Source organism: Platalea leucorodia (assembly GCF_965183815.1).
Source record: "Platalea leucorodia genome assembly, contig: HAP1_HAP1_SCAFFOLD_319, whole genome shotgun sequence".
Lineage (NCBI taxonomy): Eukaryota > Metazoa > Chordata > Aves > Pelecaniformes > Threskiornithidae > Platalea > Platalea leucorodia.
The window spans coordinates 31788-48352 of NW_028121258.1; the positions used below are offsets into that span (position 1 = coordinate 31788).

General features: G+C 50.4%; 1 pseudogene across 1 annotated transcript; it reads right to left on the minus strand.

Annotated features, from left to right (window-relative positions):
• Nucleotides 1–2454: 2454 nt before the first annotated feature.
• LOC309604050 (olfactory receptor 5P51-like) lies at nt 2455–15634 on the minus strand (annotated as a pseudogene). Its single transcript has 3 exons — nt 15505–15634; nt 3022–3080; nt 2455–2736 (listed from the first exon to the last, which is right to left on the minus strand). The product of its transcript is annotated as an olfactory receptor 5P51-like (transcript).
• Nucleotides 15635–16565: the final 931 nt, after the last annotated feature.

Below are 16565 nucleotides of genomic sequence, written 5' to 3' on the forward strand. Positions count from 1 at the left end.
CAGGGCGAAAGTACCCCTGGAGATGCTGGGGATTGAACCCAGGACCTCCCACATGCAAAGCAGGTGCTCTGCCACTGAGCTACATCCCCTTGACACCTGCCAGCAGGGGAGGCACTCTCCTCCCGTGATGTGCCTATGACAAGTCCTGTATTCCCCTGGGTGCCCAGGGACCCTCTGCAGCAAACAGCACTTGAATCCTTCTGATGTGGGGCAAGTTGGGACTGCCTCTCTGCTGGGGCCTGATCCTGGCACAGGGCTGCACTGCAGAGCGCTGCCCCTTCAAGGTCTCTGCAGGGCAATGGGGCAGAAGGAGGCTCTTGCTGCAGGTGCTGCTCCCACACGCTGGCCCACTTCGGGATGGGTCGATGGAGAGGAGAAAATCCTTTCCCCTGAGCCTCCTCTGCCACCCAGGGCAACAGCCATCTGTGCCACATCTGTCCCCTGCTCCACAGCAGCAGCAGTGCAACAGGGTGAGGGAAATGCCCTCCCCGGACTGATGTGCCCCCAGGCTCCGATGGGATCCCAGGGCATGCTGTGGAGGGCACATGGAGGCAGAAATCTTATACCCCCTCCTCCAAGCAGGTGAGGTGAACAGCAGGCTTCCATCTCCATGGGGCTGGGGATGGGCGTTGGGCTCAGGGACCTTCCCATTCCTTCAGCACTGATGTCTGTCCTGACAGCAAAGCAGTGCCCGGGGACAGCCCTGGCTGGGGTCCCTGTGGCAGGGTGGGTGAGCATGCTCAGCTGTTAACGCAAAGGCTGATGGTTTCACCACACGCAGGGATGGTGTCCTCACACTGGTACAGCTGTGGCAATTGTGTTGCCCAGTGCCATAGATTTTCCCCTGCTGAGCCCCTGCCTAGCAGAGAGGGTTTAGGGGAATCAAAACCAGAGCACAGTCACTGTGACCTTCTGGAGTGGTTGAGTGGAGTTAAGGGGATGGACTGCTCATCGATTCTGCTTTGCACACATGGCTCCAAAGCCCATCCTCAGCCATGACTCTCCCGTTCTTGCTCAAGAAAGACCTGGAAGGACTGCTCTTTTGGAGCAATGATAATCCCGCAGGCACTACCCCTGCAGCCAAGCATTTTCAAGGTCGCGCTCAAAGCTGACAAGACAGTAACTCTGCTTGGACAGACAGTCTCTGCCAGGTGGCATGGACACTGCTGATTCCCCACTCCAGAGTGGCAGAGGCTGGATCCCCTTCTCAGGACAGACTTCTTGCCAGGAAGCCACAGCCAGGGGGGTGCCTCACCTGGTTCTTAGTGGCACTTCACTCAGCATGCGTTTTGGTGGATATTTCTTTCTTTATTGTGTCTACTCTTTCAACACACAGGAATGACAGAAAAGCAAACATTTCATAAAAGCTTGTCATAAAGTCTTGTTATATAAAGGAAGTCCATCAAATCTGGAGGGAGCCAGGAACATTGCCATAAGCACCAAGAAGATTCAGGAAGCTCAAGGCCTCTTCTGGAATGCATCAAATTCTTGCAACCATGATTTGAGCCTGGAAGTGGGAAGGGATTTATGTCTGTGGGTGGAGGAAGAATAAGTGTGTTGTGGGAGTATGTCAGGGCTGAAGGCCCTTCCACAAATCAGGGGTGATGGAGACATTTCCATCTTGTGTGCATGCCTCAACTTAGGAAATGGGGAAAGCCCGCTGCTGGGGGTGGATGTTCTCAGTCATGGCCCATGAGCATGACCTCACTCTCTTTTGCAAGAAAGAAGAAAACAGGAGGCCTCAGGTTGCAATATTGAAGTCAGCCAGTGGGAAACAAGTAAGTAATTACATTGGGGGAGGGGGGCTGGTGGGGGGTCAGATTAGGAGAAGGAAAGAAATGGAAAGTAATGATTTCTGTGTTAAAAATTTGGGAAGGTGAGACCCAGCTCGTGTACCCTTCTTCTGAAGAAGGATCTACTTTTTTTTTTTTTTTTTTTTTCCAGAGGGGCTGGCCCTATCAGACTAGCTTTCACAGTTCTCCTCTGCTAGACATCCCAGAGAACAGGAGGGATGGGATTCATCTACTCAGATTTAGACATGTCCAGTGGAAGGGTTGATTCAACTTCCCCCTTCTCACTGTCAATATGAAGATGTCCTGAGGAATCCCAGACACGCAGGACCCCCACCCCTCAGCTTGGCTGGGTAACGGAAGAGAAAACAGCATGTTTAGAGTAAGTTTTCTGCCACTCCTGGGCAGGTGTGGCATTTCAACAGCTCCCACTTGCAGGATCACAATTGTGGTTACTTTAAAGCAAGAAGAAAGCCAGGGAAGTTTTTTACACTCTTCAACACCAGACCTGTATGTCTTTAAGACACAAATTTTCCCACTTCTCATTCCCCAAACAGCCCCCAGATTCTGCACTTCTAAAGATATACCTGGTACACAAAATATGCACTTCTGAGTTGTCCACACTTGACACAACCACAACCTGTTTATTCCTGGTGGGTCACAACTAGTAGGAGCTCTCGATGCAGGCCACAGTCTTTCTGAGGGCATTTCCAAGAGCCCCCTTGACTTGCCTGTTCCGCAGGCTGTAGAGGAGTGGATTGGCCATGGGCGTGAGGATGGTGTAGAAAAAGGATGGCACTGTATTGAGCTGCCTCAGTGAGGCTGTTCTGGGTATCACAGAGACAATGATGAGGGTACCATAGAAAACAGTGACCATGATGAGGTGAGAGGAGCAGGTGGAGAAGGCCTTCTGCCTCCCCATGGTGGCTGGGATCCTCAGGATCGCAGCTATGGTGCAGATATAGGATACCAAGGTGAACACAAATGGGAAGACCACATCCAGAAAGCAGATGATGAAAGTAATCGGTCTAAGCACCGTGGTGTCACTGCAGGCGAGATCCAGCAACAGGGCAAAATCACAGAAGAAGTGATCAATTGCATTGGGACCTCAGAAGTGTAACTTGGAAAGTAGCCCGGTGACTCTGGTAGACATTAGTAATCCTGCTAGCCAAGACCCAGCCGCCAGCTGGAGACAGAGCTTCTGCTGCATGAGGCTGGCATAGAGCAGGGGGCGACATATGGCCAAGTACCGATCCTAGGACGCGGTGGCCAGCAGATGACACTCGCTACCTGCACAACAGGCAAAGAAAAAGAATTGTGTCATGCAGCCTTGAGCAGAAACGGTTCTGTCCCTGGTTAGGAAGCTGGCCAGCAGCCTGAGCAGGATAGTGGAGGTATAGCAGATTGCCACACTGGAGAAATTAGGCATCTGATCTGAGGGCCACGAAAGAAGGACGAGAAAACCTAAGAAAAGGGAAGGGAATGGTGACAGAGGTAACAAGATGAATTTCACCAAGCACGATATTAGTTACCTTTGCCACACGTTCAACTGACCAGGTACCAAAATGGATTCTCACAACCATACCAGAGCAAGAATATTTTTCCTGAAGGCCTTTTCAGTCCTTCAGGAGTTGAAAACCCTCCTCTTCACACTGCTTCTGGTGATTTCTCTGCTCGCTGTCATGGGGAATGCAGTCACCGTTGCCATGCTTTGGCTGCACCACTAGTGCCACACCCCCAGGCATCCCTTCCGCAGCACCTTGTCCTTCTTGGATATTTGGCTCACTCTGGTCATTCCCCCTAACATGTTTGTCAGTCTCATGCTGGAGATTAAGATATCTCTGCGGCTGCTTACAAGTCCCTCCTTCTCCATCAGCACAGCTGAGTTTAACTTATGTGTTCTGGTGTATTTCGATTGCTGCAGGGCTATTTGCAACCCCTCACACGACTCTGTCCTTACCAACTCCTGGCTGTGCTCCATGCTCATCTTTAGCTGCTGGGGAATGGCATCTCTCTCCATGCTCAGCCCCACCATCCTGTATGCTGTGCCCACTGCAGAGACTGCTTCTTCTGCGGCATCATCCCTTTGCTGAGAGCAGCCCGCATGGGCACCAGCTACTATGAAACATGAGCGTTGCTCTCTTCTCTGCTGTGTTGCTGAGCTCCTTCACACTGACTACTGTGGTTTATGCCTACATTATATGCACCGTCCTGAGGATAACCTCTGTGCAAAGCCACACTAAGGCCTTCTTCACCTGGATATCCTTCCCCTGCATACCCTCTATTTCTTCACTCACTATGGCATATGCTGGCCGCATGCTTGACGATGCGGGGCCTGAAGAGAAGCTGCTTTGTTTGAAGATCTGTTTCACTGCTTCAAACCCACCATCTCTTCCTCTCCCTCTCCACCCCTTGCACTTGGAATCATCGTACTTTTGCAGTCATCTGCTCTGCTCCTTTCCATGTCTAAAAACAAATACAAAGATGAAGGGAAAAACACAAATCTTTATTGCATATAGTTTTCTTGTGCTTCCTTCTGTTAGATGTCTATTTTGATTAAAAAAAAAACAAACAAACAAACGACAAACCCTTAATAAATCAGTGATTTGAGACTTGAATAATGGGGTTCATCTACTTGGCTGCAGGTGCCTGTGAGAACTGGTTTTCCCCAGGCTCCCTCTATAATCAATGGAAACAAGAGAAAACGCTAGAGGCTGGTTCCTCCCAACCTGTAACTGGCATGCAAAAGAAAGGTTACAAATCCCTTCCAGACACTCTTCTCTTGCTCTGCATTTAGGTAAGGATATTTGATGGCAATAGCAATGAGTAACTGGAAACAACCATGTTTTGGTGCAGATGGATGTCAGATAAGATTGCATGACAGACTGTGTGGAGTCATCATCCATTTCAGTCATTATTTAGAGTACGAAAGAAGACAACTTATACTTAGTCCCTATTCCACCCCCTCCCCCTCTCCTGAAGAAACAGAGAGCAAGAAGGTGTGGACGGAAGCAGGGGATTGCAAAAGAGATACTGGATATTACTTATGTTGAAAACAAGAGACTCTCAGGGATTCCTAGTGCAAGAAGGCAAGTACCTCTGAAAAGTAGAAAGAACAGCTTTCAACATACACATTTGATTTGATTTCATTTCATTTCATTTGATGGTTTAGCATTTGTGCAATAGAAGAGATGAGTTTGGCACATAGGTGTGACAGATGTTTGCTATAGGTCTGAGTGAACATGGAATTTGCCAGGAATGGGGTGAAATAGCTCGCAGCCTCTTTAAAATCTTCTGCTCTGGAGAAAGAATCCTTTGGGAGTGTTTGAGAAAGGTAGAAAGACGACAACAAATTCTCTGAGGACTCGAACGGAAATGTAAACCAGAAAAATCAGGGGGTGAGAAAGGCTTGAAGGACTCTCTCTCTCTCTGTGCTCTATAGGAGGAACACTGCAAGAAAGGAAAGAAGCAGAGAAGGAAGGATTCCTTTCATCCAGACTGTGAAATAATCACACTTGGGTTTTGCCATCTTCCTGTCTCGGCAGGATGAACTGAAATTCAGCATGGGAGCAGAAAATGAAACTGCAGTTACTGAGTTCATCCTAGAGGGTTTCTCAGGGCTTGATCAAAGCCTACAGCTATTTCTCTCTCTGCTCCTTCTGCTCATATACCTGACAACAGTGATGGGGAACGCAACCATCATTTTCCTCATGTGTGTGGATCACCGCCTGCAAACCCCCATGTACTTTTTCATCAGCAATCTGGCCTTCCTGGAAATCTGGTTCATATCCTCCACAAGCATCAAATTGTTTGTGATCCTGAGTTCTGGTAGGAGAATAATCTCACTAAGCAGCTGCTTTACCCAGTCCTGTTTCTATTTTGCCCTGGGCTGTACAGAGATGGTTCTACTTGTTGTCATGTCCTTTGACCACTACGTTGCTATCTGCCAGCCTTTGCGTTATGCTGCCATCATGAAGCCTCAGCTCTGCATCCACCTGGTTGTTGCTGCTTGGGTCATTGGCATCACAGCCTTCAGTTACCGTCTGGTCCTCCTCTACAAGCTGACTTTCTGCGGCTCGAACAAGATCCACCATTTTTTTTGTGACAACTCCCTATTATTCACATTGTCCTGCTCTGACCCCAGCCTGCTTTGGAAAACAGACTCTGTTTTGTTATCGTTTATCCTACTGGGTTCCTTATGTTTAACTCTGGCATTTTACATGAGCATCCTTTTCTGCATTCTGCACCTGCCAGCAGCCGCTGGGAGGAAAAAAGCTTTTACTACATGTTCTTCCCACCTCACCACCTTGGCCATTGCATATGGGAGCTGCATTGCTCTCTATGTGCGTCTTTCCGGAGATGTTTCCTTGGAGACAAACAGAATTGTGGCTTTGCTGAGCACTGTCCTGTACCCACTCTTAAATCCATTCATCTACAGTCTCTTCCCCTAATCCTGATGCATTTCTGGACAGCAATTCCAATGAGCTGCTATGTTAAATATGCTAAATAATACCAGTGCATAGGTATGTAACCTGCAAATACAGATGCCTCAGGAGATGCATGTTCTTGTTGGGTTGTGTTAGGTTAAGTGAGAAGAAGCTCATCTGCACACACAAAGAAGGCACTACCAAGGGCAGGAGGAGTAACTCAGTTAACACCCTGCCCCAGCTGCTCCCAGAGCCATCACAGGAGAGCCACCAGCTCATCAAGAGCCCATCTCCACAAAGCAAGAAGAGCACAGAGGCACAGTGGCAGGTGGGAACCCAGATGACAGGCTCCTGAGGAAGGAACGTTTTGTCCCGGCTCCTTCCAGGGCTGCCCTGGGATAGCTGTCAGCCCCGTTGTCCAGGTGTGAAACCCACCAAGATGAGTCACTGTGAGCAGCTCTCTGGATCACCATTTGGACTAAGGGAGTTGTTGCCTAGGGGCATAGGACACATTATGGGATGCAGGGGAAGAGCATTTTTGGATTGCACAGGATTTATTATGGGAAGTGTAGGGGAGGACCCTGACCAGTGCAGTCTGTCCTGTTTTCTCATTAAACTTAATTTCTATCTCATTCCTGTGTGGGGGAATCTCTCTTCTGCGTGAACATGTGAGCACAGGGGGATGAGTGCAGCAACTGGAGAAGGACCATGGGGTCAGACAGCCCATATGTCATTAGCGCCAGCAACTGAGGCACCGGAGTGAGTGGACTTAAGAGAGTGTATGCGTGCGTGTATGCGTGCGTGCGTGTGTGTGTATGAGTGGGGTGGTCTGTGGCAGCATCTGGAATGGGGTTGCAGCCTCAGGGGACTCATATGTCCAGGTGCGTGCACCTGGGGAGGTTGGTATCCAGGGCAGCTACTGAGGAGACTGAGCATCTGAGCCTAGCTGCTGGAGGGATCCACCCTGTACAGGTATATATAGAGAACAGAACAGAATAGAACAGAACAGAATAGCATAGAATAGAATAGTTCATTTGGAAGGGACCTACAAGGATCATCTTGTCCAAATACCTGGCCACTTCAGGTCTGACCGAAAGATAAATCATGTTATTAAAGGCATTGTCCAAATGCCTCTTAAACACTGACATGCATGGGGCATCGACCACCTCTCTAGGAAGCCTGTTCCAGTGTTTGACCACCCTCTTGGTAAAGCAATGCTTCCTAATGTCCAGTCTAAACCTCCCCTGGCGCAGCTTTGAACCATTTCCCTGCTTCCTGTCGCTGGATCCCAGGGAGAAGCAATCAACACCTCCCTCTCCACTTCCCCTCCTCAGGAAGCTGTAGAGAGCAGTGAGGTCACCCCTCCGCCTCCTTTTCTCCAACCTAGACAAGCCCAGTGTCCTCAGGAGCTCCTCGGAGGACATTTCTTCCGGCCCTTTCACCAGCTTTGGTGCCCTCCTCTGGACGTATTCAAGTACCTTGCATCCTTCTTCAATTGTGGGGCCCAGAACTGCACACAGTACTCCAAGTGAGTCTGCACCAGTGCTAAATACAGCAGGATAATCCCCTGTCCTGGTTTCAGCTGGGATAGAATTAATTTTCTTCCTAGTAGCTGGTATAGTGCTGTGGTTTGGATTTAGGATGAGAATAATGTTGATAACACACTGATGTTTTACTTGTTGCTAAGTAGTGCTTCCACTAGTCAAGTGCTTTTCTGCTTCCCATGCTCTGCACGGCGCACAAGAATGCGGGAGGGAGCACAGCCAAGACAGATGACCCAAACTGGCCAAAGGGCTATTCCATACCATATGATGTCATGCTCAGTATAGAAACTGGAGGGACTTGGCCGGGGGTAGCAATCGCTGCTCAGGGACGGGCTGGGCATTGGTCAGCAGGTGGTGATTGTGCATCACTTGTTTTGTATACTCTTTTATTATTATTATTATTGTTGTTGTTGTTGTTGTTGTTGTTGTCGTTGTTGTTGTCGTTGTTGTTATTATTATTTTTATTATTATTATTATTATTTCCCATTCCTCTGCAGTCATATTAAACTGTCTTTACCTCAACCCACGGGCTTTACTTTTTTTTTCTGATTCTCTCCCCCATCCCACTGTGGGAGGGAGGGTGAGCAAGCGGCTGGGTGGTGCTTAGTTGCCGACTAGGGTTAAACCACAACATCCTCTCTTTTCAGCACCTCGTTATACTGCACCCCAGGGTGCGGTTTGCGTTCTTGGCTGCCAGGGCACACTGCTGACTCCTGTTGAGCCCCCTGCCAGCCAGCACCCCCAGATCCCTCTCTGCAGGGCTGCTCTCCAGCCACTCCTCTCCCAGTCTATACTTGTGCCCAGCATTATTTCATCTGACGTGCAGAATCCGGCATTTGTTCTTGCAAAACATGGTGAGAGTTGCCTCCTCTGGGTCATGGATACAGCTGTTAGACTGCACAGGGCCCAGGAGTGTTCCCTGTGCTGCCCCATGATGCCCCAGTATGTCCCGCTGGCCTTCAGGTAGGGTATGACCCCTTCACCACTGCTTTCTCAGCCCAATCATCCAGCTGGTGTTTCACCCATCTGTTTGTCTGCCCTTCCAGGACGTAATGTCCTAACTTGGGTACAAGAATAGTGAGGGAGAACACGTCACAAATCTTGCTGAAGTTGAGGTGACCAACATCCACTATCGTCCCCTCATGCACAAATGCAGTTACTTCATCATGAAGGCAGTCAGCCTGGTGAGGCATGCTTTACCCTTTGAAAGTCCATGCTGACTGCTTTTGGACACATTCTTCTCTTTAAAGGTCCCAGAAATACCACCCAAGAGATATTGATGGCTTACTCCTCACCAAAGTGAGCTTGTACAGCCTGTGGTTCCCTGGGTTGCTCCTTTGGCTTCTTTCAGATATGGGCGCAAGATTGCTTTGTCCTCGTTCACAAGAGACCTCTACCAATCCCATGACCTTTCCAAAGGGATATTCCACAGAAATATCAGTCTTCCCCTGTAACTTCATTACCACTATTCTGCCTGTTATATGCCGAAGGGGAGATCCTGGCGTGCATCCCGCTGCCATGCAGGAATGCTCAAAGGGCTCTTGGGCTGCTCACTATTTATGGGGGTAAGATGATTAACTCCTAGTCCTATTCACATACCAACTCCGTATGTTAGTTTCTTCCAAATGTAGGTTGAGCTGGACACTGACCAGCACTGTGGTGAGGTAGACACATTGCCATAAATTAGCCCTTGGCTGTTGTGTTGTCATCTGTCTCCCTGGAGGATTCGTCCCCTCCAATCTTGACGGTCAGCCTGATGACATCAGAGTCTCTCTGGAGACAAGCAATTGGTAGCAGGACACAGATGATGTCTGTCCTGTCTTCTTATATCTTATTAAATCTTTTCTTAATGATCTCTGTGTGATCTCACTCTGTCCTCTGTGTATGTGAACTGGAAGGACTATGTGCCAGCTACTGGGGGGCTGACGTGGGTGGGGTGGGTGCGAGCTACTGGAGTCAACCAGGGGGTGTAGGCACTGGTGTGGGTCCTAGTGCAGCTACTGGAGTGAGTGAGGGTTCTCAGTGCAGGTACTAGAGCAAGTAGGGGTCTTGGCCACCAGGCACCGGCAAGGTTTTGGTAGCAGGGGGGCTACAGAGGTGGCTTCTGTGAGAACCATGTCCAACAGAGGCAATGCCAGCCGGCTCCAAGACTGACCCACCGCTGGCCAAGGGCGAGCCCAGCAGTGACGGTGGTAGTGCCTCTGGGATAACAGATTTAAGAAGGGGAAAAAAAAAAACCAAACTGCGTAACTGCAGCCAGAGAGAGGAGTGAGAAAATGTGAGGGGAACAACCCTGAAGACACCAAGGTCAGTGAAGAAGGAGGGGAGGAGGTGCTCCAGGCACCAGAGCAGAGATTCCTCTGTGGCGAAGACCATGGTGAGGCAGGCTGTCCTCCTGCAGCCCATGGAGGTCCACGCTGGAGCAGATACTCACCTGCAGCCCATGGAGGTCCATGGTGATGCAGATATCCACCTGCAGCCCATGGAGGACACCACGCCAGAGCAGGGGGATGTCCAAAGGAGGCCGTGACCCCATGGGAAGCCCACGCTGGAGCAGTTCATGAAGAACTGTAGCCCGTGGGAAGAACCCACATTGGAGAAGTTCATGGAGGACTGTCTGCCATGGGAGGGACCCCACGCTGGAGCAGGGGAGGAGTGTGAGGAGTCCTCCCCCTGAGGAGGAAGGAGTGGCAGAGACAACGTGTGATGAACTAAACACAACCCCCATTCCCCGTGCCCCTGCGCCACTGGTGGGAGGAGGTGGAGAAATTGTGAGTGAAGTTGAGCCTGGGAAGAAGGGAGGGGTGGGGGTAAGCTGTTTCTAGATTTCTCCTTATTTCCCATTATCCTACTCTGATTTGATTGTCAAAGTCAATAAATTAAATTATTTTTTCCAAGACAAGCCTGTTTTGCCCGTGATGGTAGTTGCTGACTGATCTCCCTGTCCTTAGCTCAATCCATGAGCCTCTCATCACATTTTCTCTCCCCCGTTCAGCTGAGGAGGGGCAGTGATCGAGCAGCTTGGTGGGCACTGACATCCAGCCAATGTCAACCCACCACAACTGGCCATCTGGTAAATCCTTCCACGCATGTCTCGTGGGTCCCCAAAGTCATCACTGTGATGGAGGGGTGGGGAAAAGTCCAGGGTTTGCTGGGGTCTGGGCATGTGTAAACCCAGCCAGGCTTGAGGAGGGAGCCCATGCAAATCTCATGAAGTTTAACAAGGCCAAGTGTGAGGTCAGGGCAATCCCCAACACCAATAAAGACTAAGGGATAAATGGATGGAGAGCAGCCCTGCCAACCAGCGCTTGGGGATATTGGTGGATGAAAAATTGGACGTTGAGCCAGTAATGTGCACTTGCAGCCCAGGAAGCCAAGCGTCGCCTGGGCTGCATCACAAGAAGTGTGGCCAGCAGGTTGAGGGAGGGGATTCTGCCCCTGCACTCTGCTCTGGTGAGACCTCATCTGGAGCATTGCTTCCAACTGTGGGGCCCCCTGTGCAAGAAGGACGTGGACCTGTTGGAGCGCGTCCAGCGGAGGCCACAGAAATGATCCGAGGGCTGGAGCACCTCTGCTAGGAAGAAAGGCTGAGAGAGTTGGGGTTGCTCAGCCTGGAGAAGAGAAGGCTCCGGGAAGACCATTTTGAGACCTTTCAATATATAAAGGGGGTTTATAAAGGAGATGGCAAGAGACTTTTTGCCAAGGCCTGTAGCAACAGGGGCAATGTTTTTAAACTGAAAGAGGGTAAATTTAGATTGAACATAAGGAAGACATTTTTTACAATGAAGGTACTGAGACACTGGAACAGCTTACCCAGAGAAGCTGTGGCTGCCCCATCACTGGAAGCGTTCAAGGTCAGGTTGGACAGGACTTGGAGCAAGCTGATTGTGTGGATGATGTCCCTGGTCGGTGTTGGACTCCCAGCAGGAGTGCTGGAGCTCGACGATCTTTAAAGGTCCCTTCCAACCCAATCCATTCTATAATTCTATGATTCCCCCAGGACAGACACAGATTCCGGCAGGAGGATGGGGCTGGGCAGATTTAAAAGCTCAGCTCACCCCTGGATGGTGGTGAATGGCCCTCCTGGTGCTCCCCACTGGCCCCGAGCTGCTGGTGTTGCTCTGCGGAGCAAGTGGGCCGTGGTGCCCATGGGGCGACTCAACATGGCCATACTGGTCAAGGTGGGAAGCAGACCCAGCCAGCTGGGGATGACTGCTGCTAATGCCCCTCCCCGGGGTCTGTGGATGTGTCGGGTGTTTGTAGGGACGATGGTGCATTTCCAGTGACTGTAGATGTGTCCAGGTGTACCTCTAGATCCTGCTAAGTTCACTAACGGTGACTTGAATCCCTCCCCAGCTTCCCTTCCCTGTGCCTGGCGGGTTCCCACTGCCTCTCCTGGGAATACAGAGTCCTTGTTTGCCTGAAGATACCTGCATTTAATGCTTTTCTCTTGGGAGATTCCATCCTAGGAGATCTCCCACTTTGTGGGGCTCCAGTCACTTCACGCCCCAAGCACATGCTGTCCCTGGAGATCCCTCAGGCTCTCCAGTCAGCTTGAGATGCATCTCCTTAAGGACAGCATCTGCATGTCACCTGTGGGACAGCCTGGGTATGTAATGCCGTGCCCATTGACCATCCAGGCCTTGGTCTCTGACAGGTCGCAATGTCACAATGAGCTTTTTGCTCCTGAAACCAAAGAGAAAGAGTCCCTTTTGGGAAGAAAATCTCTGGGGCTATTCTTTGCACCAGATTTAGAAGAGGCAGTGCACTAGGGTGATCCCATTTTATTACAGAGATGCTATAGGAGCATCCACGCTAACCCACTCTTAGATGGACATTTATAGGGGCTCTGTGAAAGAGAAGAGGTTCATTCCTCATTAGCAGTGGGAGGAATCCAAATATTTCTGTAGGCACATGAGAAGCACAAACAGTAAAAATAATTACACTGTTGTGGTTTAACCCCAGCCTGCAACTAAGCACCACACAGCCGCTCACTCACTCCCCCCCACCAGTGGGATGGGGGAGAGAATCAGAAGGGTAAAAGGGAGAAAACTCGTGGGTTGAGATAAGAACAGTTTAATAATTGAAGTAAAATAAAATAGAACAGTTTAATAGGTAAAGCAAAAGCCACGCACACAAGCAAAGCAAAGCAAGGAATTCATTCACTACTTCCCATCGGCAGGCAGGTGTCCAGCCATCTCCAGGAAAGCAGGGCTCCATCACGCATAACGGTTACTTGGGAAGACAAATGCCATCATGCTGAACATCCCCCCTTTCCTTCTTCTTCCCCCAGTTTCTATACTGAGCATGACGTCATACGGTATGGAATAGCCCTTGGGCCAGCCTGGGTCAGCCGTCCCGGCTGTGCTCCCTCCCAGCTTCTTGTGCACCTGGCAGAGCATGGGAAGCTGAAAAGTCCTTGACCAGCGTGAGCGCCACTTAGCAATTACTTAGCAACAACTTAGCACTACTTAGCAAGAACCAAAACACCAGTGTGTTATGGACATTATTCTCATCCTAAACCCAAAACACAGCACTCTACCAGCTACTAAGAAGAAAATTAACTCTATCCCAGCTGAAACAAGGACACTCTGCAGGGCTGCTCTCAATCCATTCACCTCCCAGTCTTTACTGACAGCAGGGATTGCCCTGATCCAGGTGAATGGTCTTGCACTTGGCCTTGTTGAACTTCATGACGTTTGCACGGACCTCCTACTCACGCCTGTCCAGGTCCCTCTGGATGGCATTCCTCTCAAGTGAATCAACTAACAAACAACACCAAGTTGGGCAGGAGCGTTGATCTGATGGAGGGTAGGAAGGCCCTACAGAGAGAACTGGACAGGCTGGATTGATGGCCCGTGGCCAGTTGTATGAGGTTTAACGAGGCTCAGTGCCGAGTCCTGCACCTGGGTCACAACAATCCCCAGCAACGCTGCAGGCTGGGGGAAGAATGGCTGGAGAGCTGTCTGATGGAAAAGGACCCGGGTGTGTTGGTCAACAGCCAGCTGAAGATGAGCCAGCAGTGTGCCCAGGTGGCCAAGAAGGCCAATAGCATCCTGGCTTGCATCAGAAATAGTGTGGCCAGCAGGACTAAAGCAGTGATTGTCCCCCCCCGTACTCGGCACTGGTGAGGCCGCACCTCGAATCCTGTGTTCAGTTTTGGGCCTGTCACTACAAGAAGGACATGGAGGTGCTGGAGCGTGTCCAAAGAAGGGCAACAAGGTTGGTGAAGGGTCTGGAGCACAAGTCCTGTGAGGAGCAGCTGAGGGAGCTGGGGTTGTTCAGCCTGGAGAAAAGGAGGCTGAGGGGAGACCTTATCACTCTCTACACCTACCTGAAAGGCAGTTGTAGTGAGGTGGGTGTCAGTCTCTTTTCCCAAGTAACAAGTGATAGGATGAGAGGAAATGACCTCAAGTTGAGCCAGGGGATGATTAGACTGGCTAATAGGAAAAATTTCTTCCCTGGAAGGGTAATCAGGCACTGGAACAGGCTTCCCAGGGAAGTGGTTGAGCCTCCATCCCTGGAGGTATTTAAAAGATGGGTAAATGTGGTGCTTAGGGACATGGTTTAGTGATGGGCTTCGCAGTATTAGGTTAACGGCTGGACTTGATGATCTTAAAGGTCTTTTCCCACCTAAACAATTCTATGATTCTATGCTTCTATGATTTCAGGGTAATAACAGCCAAGACTTACAATGATCTTCACATCTCTGACAAGCTCTTCCTTGCTGGCGAGTATCAGATCCAGGTTTGCATTACCTTTGTTGGCCCATCTGGCTGCTGTGCTCAGAAGTTGTGCCAAGAAACTCCAGAAACTGCCTGGACTGTTTGCATGTTGCTTTGTTCCCCTTCCAGAAATTGCCAGGGTCATTAAAATCTCCAGTGAGGCCCAGGCTTCTCCATCCAGAGACTTCCTTGGGGTGCTTAGAAAAGACTATGCCCACTTCTTCACCTTGACCATAGGTTCCTCATCTCCCACCACAATGTCACTTTTACTGGCCCCTCCTCTGATCCTCACTCACAAGGACTCACCAGAGTTTTCACTTGCCCCATAGAGGAGCTCCATACATCCAAGTAGCTTCTTGACTTTGAGAGAAACCCCACTCCTGATCCTTCCAGCCTGTCTGTCCTGAAAAGCCTGTACCCATCCATTGCAGCACCCCAAGTTGTGTGACTTGTTCTACCACACCTTGGCAGTTACTCCATCGATGTCAAAAAGCACAGGCTCCAGCTCATCCTGGCTATGCCCCTGGCTGAGGGCATCGGTGCACCTTTGGGCTGTAGCACCTCAGGTGCAGCGCCAGGCCAAGCTCTGACTTGTCTTAGGGAAACCTGGTACCAAGCGTCCAAGACCGCGTGTGTGCAAAGGCTTTGCTTCAGAGCAGAGACATGCCAGAGTGTATAGCAGATGGAAAAATAAAGCTGAAATTGGATGCCAAGAGAGTGAGCAAACCCTGCTGTTGCAGGGACATACAGGGCTGGGAAATGCAGCCCTGGAAAGAAACGGGTTTACTTCAGTGGTATCTCTGCTGCCCCTGAGGGCCTTCAGTGGACGTGAAGGTGATCTCCATGAATGAGAAGGTGCTGCTGACAGGCCCACTATGAAAGCTGTTGGTCTGTTCCTTGGCTGTATCATCAAGGAGGGGAGTAAAGGTTGGTGCAGAGCAAAACCAGCAGCCTGAGAATGTAGGCACCCAAATGGAGAGCCCAGTGTGATGTGCCTTGTGTTCCTGGACTGCCCTACATCTGCTGGATGGAGAAGGGACAGACCCTGCCACAGTGCACTGGTGGCTGTCAGTGGCTTGCACAAAGGCACCGAACCTGTCTGCAGTGCTGTCCGGAATGTGATTTGGCAACGTGGGGATGAAAACCATCATTATAGTCAATGGAGATCTAGTCAAGCCAGCTGATGGAAAAGACAGAGAAACGTAGCTCTCCCTGTGATACAGGACAGTATTTGGTCAGATGGCAGCGCAGGCTGACAAGGAAATAGTAAATAGGGACAGGTGCAGCTGTGTTGCACATGCCTTGGACAACCTCTGGTACCTCAAACATCACCAGCTATTTCACCTGAACAGCCAACTCCTGACCTACATCTTCATCAATTACCATGGGAGCTGAGACAAGGAACTCACACGATTCCTCACAAGAGGAATCCCACGTCCTGTGGGTTTGTGACAGGCAAGTGAGGGAGCTCAGTCCCCTTCCAGCACTAACAATAGAAACGTAGGATGAGATGCCTTGATTGAGTCAGCTGAATCCAGTAAAGAAGATCCCTGCCTGTCTTTGTCTGGGTGTCCTGCCTAATAATAAGACAACAAAGGTGATTTTTAGACCTAACTCTGCCTCAGATAGGAGAAATGACACTGCAGGAAAGAAGTGTCTCTCCCCAGCTGAGGGAGGGAACATTCAGCTTGTTTCACAGTAGGTTCCCCTGGAGCCCCAGGGACACCTGCAGGGAGCCCAGAGCGTTGAGACAAAGTGCTGCCTTGGGCTGGTCCTCTGTTGCTCAGGTGGCCCAGGCTCCTGGGATGCAGGGAGCTCATGGCAAGTGGGCAGCACTGCTGAGAGACAGCTCTGCCCAGGAGTGGCTCCTCTGCAAAGTGCAGCAGGGCTGAGGGCACTGCCCGCAGGCACCGAGAGGAGATGAGTGAGGCGGAGAGAGGTTCAAGGCAGTCTGGGGTGGGAGGACAGAGCTGAGCTTGTTCCCAGAGAAATCTTCACAGCATTTGACATGGTAAGTCTCTGGCAGCAGGGCAATGCAGATGAGTATCCTGGACAGGTCTTCTAGAGCTGGCACATCCC